This window comes from Accipiter gentilis, unplaced genomic scaffold (genome assembly GCF_929443795.1).
Source record: "Accipiter gentilis unplaced genomic scaffold, bAccGen1.1, whole genome shotgun sequence".
Taxonomy (NCBI): domain Eukaryota; kingdom Metazoa; phylum Chordata; class Aves; order Accipitriformes; family Accipitridae; genus Astur; species Astur gentilis.
Window position 1 is genome coordinate 451,910 of NW_026060845.1, and position 7,013 is coordinate 458,922.

Here is a 7,013-nt window from a genome sequence, read left to right on the forward strand (position 1 = left end):
CCCCCAGCCAAGAGGGGGGTGTATGCTCACCTGCCACATCGATACCGTGGGTACATTAAAAGCCACCCCCCAACTCTTTCCCCAGAAGTGACTGGGGGAGGCTTTTCAGTCATCTGGCTGTAAACCCCCTCCCCCTCAGGGAGACCAACATCCAGGCATGCCTTGCTCTAACTCCCCAAATCCACTGCCCTCCGAGGAATAAAAGGCGTCTGGGCCACTCCCCCGGCTCTAATCTGCAGATATGCCTGGCTTCCCAGAAGTAGGCTGAGAAAGCCAGCATTAAGGCAGTCCTTCCCACGCCCAGATCCACAAAATCCTCAGAGAAAAGAAGAAAAATAGCCACTTCACTGCAGCAGGAAGTAAATAAACTTGGGGGACACAGGAGGCCAGTTCTCCTGGGGTCAATGGAAAGGAGGGGTAGATGCAACGTATCTGAGGATTTTCCATGTGCACAGCTGAAACAGCCATGCCTCAAGCAGGGATGCGTCCCATTTATGGCAGTTCCTCGCCACTTCTCATCCCCAAAAGACAAACTCGGGCCTCTGCCTTCTCCGTGTGTAGCTCCCCACTCCCTTCAGCATGGAGCTGCGAGGCTCTGGGTTTGTGGAGAACCACAGGTGGGAAACCGAGGCTACTAATGGTGACCACAGAGAACAGACCAGCTCGGAGGGGGCGAGGAGGGCCGATGCACAATTTCTACGTTTGAATTTGTTGGGAACTTGGTGGGAGTCACAAGCTTGCAAGCCACAACCCACAAGCTTGCAAGGCACAACCCCAGCTATCCAAGACATGGGCTTCCCAAGATCACAAACCTCCGGGGACGGGGACGGCGCCTGCGCCGGCGAGCGAACGCCGGGCTGCCCCAACGCGAAGCACGGCGCATGCGCCCGGGAGGCGCGTCCGCACGGCTGGTCGGGGAGCGGGCGCAGCGGGAAGCCCGCGGAAAACCACGCGAAACCGGCAACGCTCCCGAGTCTGACCTGGTCGGACTCCGGGGGCCGCGAGGACTACGCCGCGCCCGAGAGCCGCGCTGCTGCCCGGCCGCCGAGTCCGCGAAAACTACAGCTCCCGGCATGCCCCGGGAGGCAGCCTGCCCTGCTGCCTGACCCCGAGGGGACGCCGCTTCCGTTCCCCCCCACCTCCCCACGCCGGCGCAGCGGCAGTTCCCGCCGAGCCCCCAGCGCCGCTCCGGGTAGCTCCGGCACGGCGCGGCCCCGCTGCCGCTCCGTGCGTGCAACACGGACCCCGCCGTCCTCCTCGGGGCTTTCCCCGGGACCCGCCGGCCGACTGCGCAGCCCCGCCACGGGGCCCGGTGAGCCCCCACCCCCGCGCGCCCGTTCTCTCAGCCGCCCTGTCAGCGCCCCACCCCCCACCCCCACGCGCCCGTTCTCTCAGCCGCCCTGTCAGCGCCCCACCCCCCACCCCCGCGCGCACGTTCTCTCAGCCGCCCTGTGAGCCCCCAGGGCTCCCCCTCGGCCTCGGCACCCCCACCGCCCCCGGGCCACCCCCGCCTCCGACGTTCGTGCTCCGAGGGGCGCCCGGCCCCGCTCACCTTCTCCCTCGGGCCAGCCGCAGCCCGGTCACCGCTCAGCTCCGCTCTGCTCCGCTCCTGCCTGGGCTCCCGGCGGCCCCTCCCCCGGCAGCCCCTCCTCCCCCGGCGGCCCCCCCCTTGCCAGGGAGGGGGCGTCGCCATCAGCCTCTCACTGCCCGCACCTGCGGCTCCTCCAGCCCCGGCCCGCAGCTGTGGTACCGAAACCCGGAACCAAACCCCTCAACACCAAGGTGAACTGAAGCATCAGGCACTGCCTTGAATGAGTGACAGATGTCAAGAGTCATCTGATGTGGAAGAGGTGTTAACTGGGGTCAAAATACAGATTTTAATACCCATCTTATTTTAGTTCTAAGACTTGGCGATTGCCAGGTATCATCTTTTCCATTTCCCCAGGTCCACCCGCGAGCGAGGCCACAAGGGAGATTTCTTCCAGAGAGAGGATAGAGTTATTAAGTCTCAAGACCACGATTTGCTTTTCTCCTTCATGAAGAGGTGAGTGGGTCATATAGCATCACTAGTCACCCAAGCAGTTAAGCCTGAACTTTTCACCTGTCCTTTAATGCTGTCAACTCCAAGCTAAATTTTTCCCGTTATTAAGAGGGGACCAAAGATCATGTGAAGTATTATTATCCTTTCTACAACTACACCCCCATCTTGGAGCTTTAGCTACTAGAGAAGGTCTTGGGAGTTTGGGGTCAGAGGAGCTAGCTGCAAGTACAAACTTTCATACAGCTCTGTTTAGGATGTGTGATGTTTCTCTGGTTGTCTAAACCGGTCTAAATTTCCACAGATGGTCCCGACTCTGGGTGGCTCTAACAAGGATCCTGGAACTCCAGTAAGTTCTAAACATCGTTTTATATTTTAAACATGATCCCAAGTTCCTTTTTGCACTTGTCTCTATGGTTTTGGCAGCTGACAGCCCCGAGGGGTGCTTGTACAAGTTTCTCCTGAAGGGCGAGTAAATTAATTCTTTTGTCCGTGAGGTGGATGGTTTGGTAACGTTATAATTCACAACGCTATAATTCCTTCTTTCAAATTTAAAAAAAATAATTGCCTTTTAAATCCATCCAATTTAATCTGCTAAAATGATTCTCGTTGTTCTACCTCTTTTCTCAAGTTTTGGTTAAATTCAATGTCAGTATTCTCCACGGAACTAGATTTTCATCTGACTTTGGAATCGGAAAGGCAGGCTGTTACCGAGGTTAAATTCTGTGTCTTTACAAAACTTTGAATCAGTTACAAAACTAGATTTTTTTTTTAATTCAAATTACAAAACCGGTTAATATCAAGATGAACAGTTCAAACAATAATTGTTTCATTTTGTTTATCTCATGTTTAGAACCCCTCAAAAAAACCACATACACCCTCTAAACACACAAAAAGATTATTGCCCTCGACAATATTCCTAATAGCAACCCCAACATTATAAACTTTACACAACTGTTTTCCCAAATAGATAACGTGAAACTTACTTATAGATTTTCCGTTTTAAAGGGACAGTTTCTTTAGACTTCCAGTTTCTTGTTGGGTGCTTTCTTTATTCTCGAATAATGAAGCCAAGGTTCTTCTCCCAGACCTTTACTGCTACAAGTGTTGTTAAAATGACTCGATACGGTCCTTTCCACTTCTCGGTGATTTTATATATATTCAATCTCCTGGTCGGAAGGGATGCGCTGCTACGTCCAATTCTAAGGGTCCAGCTGTGGAGACATACTGACAAAGTTCTTGAAAAGAATTGCTTAAAGAAATCATAACACCTTTTAAAAACATATCTCCAAAGGCACTCAAGATACTCAGAACACAGGACTCTTGATATGGTCTTTCATACATTTCCTAAAGACTTGGCTTTTCTTTCTCTTCTGGCTATACTCCGATTCTTAACAGAGCCACGGGTAACGCTTTAACCCATGTGAGGAGTGAGGTTTCCTGACAAATTTTACTCGACTGTTGCTTAAGGATATAGTTCATTCTCTCTCTCTCTCTCTCTCTCCCCCCACACACACGCATTTGCCTGTGGTCTATGTGGGGTGTGATAGTCTCAATCCATAGATAATACTTGGCTCAACTTGTCTCATAATCTTTGCTATAAAATGAGGGCCATTGTCAGATGACATTCTTACAGGCACCCCATATTTTGGTATTATCTCTTTGAGCAAGACTTTGACTACTTCCCTTGCTTTGTTGGTGCGACAAGGGAAAGCCTTGGGCCACCCAGTAAAGATATCAACTAAAACTAGGACATATCCTTATTTTCAAGGCAATTCTATAAAATCAATTTGCTAATATTCTTCTAAAAAATTTCCTTATTTAATAATCCCAAAGATGATCTTATTACTGGTTCGGGGATAAATTTACATATACATTTCACGTCCACTTATAATTGTTTAAACAATCTTTGTCATATTTCGCTTTCTGTTTCCCAGTATACTCTGTGATGTTCAATGGGGCATTTTCTCTTATTATTGTGGGTGGGACTATTATTCGACCTGTCGGTGTTACAGCCTATCCTGTTTCATTTTGTTAGCCTGCAATCTAATAATTAATTCTTCATCTTTTTCATTATAATTTGGAGTTTCTTTAGGCAATTTTATACCTTTCTCTGGAACTAGTGCTAGGATGCCTTTTTCTGCAGCCTCTTCAGCAGCTTTATCAGCCAGTCGGTTACCTGCGTTAGGACCGGTCTTACCTAACGGATGTGCTTTACAGTGCATCATCGTGACTGCTGTTGGTTTTTGAATGCTTTCTAACAATTTCAGTATTTGTTCTGCGTGCTGAACGGCGGTTCCTGGTGCAGATAACAGTCCTCTTTCTCCCCGTATCGCTCCATGCGCACGTACCACTCCAAAAGCATACTTTGAGTCTGTCCAAGTGTTGACTCGCTTTCCTTGACTTAGTTCCAGAGCTCGAGTAAGAGCTATCAATTCAGCCTTTTGGGCAGAGATCATCGAAGGCAAAGTTGGCAACGCAAGTACCTCCTCAGTAGTTATTGTCTATCTTGATAAAACGTTTTCCTTCACAGATGGAACCGCTTCCGTCGGCATATAGTTCCCAATCTGTTTCTTCTAGTGGCACATCTCAGAGATCCAGTCAGCTGGAGTAAACTCTTTCGATTGCCTGCAAGCAGTCACGTTCCAGTTCTCCTTTAACTCGGTCAGTTGTTGAAAACGCAACAGGGTTAACAGCGGTAGTAGTTTTTAGGTAAACATCATCTTGTTCCAGCAACAACACCACTTGGTATTTCAGCATTCTGCTAGAGGATAACCAGTGCCCCCCTTTCCGTTTTAGCACAACAGTTATCATATGGGAAACGTACAGTAATCCTTTCTCCTCAGGCGAACTTACGAGCTTCCTGGATCAGTAGCACAGTTGCAGCGACGGCTCTCGGACGACCGGAGCATCCCAGACTCACGTTATCCAATCACTTCGAGAAGTAGGCCACAGCTCGCCCATTTGGCCCTAAATATTGGGCCAGGATACCTAGAGCTCTACCTCTTCTTTCACGAGCAGAAAGTTCAAGTGTCTCTTGTGAGATCTGGCAGACGCTAGGGCTGGCACCCCTGTTACAGCCTGTTTCAATTCTTGGAAGGTAGCTTTCTCGGCATCGGTCCAATCCGTCGTTTGAGGTTTTGAGCTGCTCCTATAAAGGTCAGGCCAGCAAGCCACAATTTATAATCTACAGGTGACACCACTCGACCATTCCCAGAAATGCTTGTCATTCATTTTTTTAGTCTTAGGTTCGGGGAGACGACACATTGCCTCTTTTCTCTCAGTTCCCAATTGTCTCTGTCCTTTTAGGATTTTAAAACTCAAATTTAAGTTTCTTCTTTCTGGGTTATTTGGGTTTTTTTCTTTTGACACTCGATATCTACTGATTCCCAAAAAGTTCAAAAAGTTAAGAGTTGACTTTGTGCATTGTTCTTCCGTCTCAGCTACCATTAACAGATCGTCCATATATTTCAGCAAGATTTCTTGATTATTTTCTTTCTTCCAAATCTCTAATTCTCGTGCCAATTGATTTCCAAAAATGGTAAGACTATTCTTTAAGCCTTGAGGCAAGACTGTCCACGTATATCGTGTTTTTCTCCCAGTCTCAGGATTTCCCCATTCCAAAGCAAAAACCTCGTGACTATTGGGATCCAAGGGAATACAGAAAAAGGCATCTTTTCGGTCCAACACTGTGAACCATTCTCATTTCTCCGTTAGGGTTGTTAACAAAGTATAAGGATTTGCTACGACCGGATGAATACCTTGTACTATTTGATTTATTGCTCTGAGGAGGTCTTGAACTAATCTATCATCTTTTTCATCAGCCTTTTAAAAGGCAAGATCGGGGTGTTATATCTGGATTCACATTCTATTAACAATTTGTATCTTAAAAATTTTTGTATTACCATTACTAACTCTTTCCGACTTTCCGGTTTTAGGGGGTATTGTTTCATTCTTACCGGATTCGATCCTGGCTTTAAATCAACTCTCACAGGTTCTGCTTTTTGGATTTACCGGGAACTTCCCAGTCCAGACGACTGGAATGACAGCATTACACTTGGACCGGTATAATCTTCTGCTTTCGGTAAACATCCTGTTAACAACAAAGCCGCTGCTTCGATACGTTTAGTTTCTGGAATTAAAATTTTAAGCTCTCCATTTTTAACTTTAATTTCTGCCTCTAAGTTCTCAAATAGACCTCTCCTTAACAGGAGTTTAGGAGAATTTGGCACATACAAAAACTGCCGAGTGACCCATTGCTTTCCTAATTTCATTGTTAAAGATTTAAAGAAGGGTCTAGTTTCTCGTTCGCTTGTTGCACCAACACCACCAATTTCTTCAAAACTTAACTCTCCCTCTGAGGTATTTAAAACTGAAAAGGTGACTCTAGTGTCAACTCAAATTCAATTTTCTGTTCTCCCAGTTTAGCTGTAACCAGAGGTTCTGCTGGGAGACTCCCCTCCGGTCCCCGTCCGATACGTTCACTTAAAAAGAACAAATCTACATATGGCACTTTATTCCATTTACTCTCTCTCCTACAAAACAACAGTAATTGCAATATAGTATTGTAACTCAAAGTTCTGTTTGTTTACCATTTTTCCTGCAGTTCACCCCAACGTGCCAATAAACATCCCAGCGGTGATGTTTCTGGTAACTTTTCATCAGCAGTTCTATTTCCTGCACTCTTATTCTTAAACAATTTTGCTAATGCCATTATACTTATATACATTCAAATACCAAATACCAAACAAATGCAAACGACAGCTGTCCCAAATAATACACAAAGTCCAACCCAGCAATAGCTTTCGCTTATGACTTACGGGCAGACGCCTAGGCTTCCACTGCAGACGGCTACCCTCCAAGCCCCAACCCTGGGAAGCTTTCGCCGCGCCTCACGGGCAGGCTTTCCAAACAAATTCCAAAGAAGCAGCGCCTTACCTTTTTTCCAGGGAACGCTGCGAGGAGCTTTGCGTGT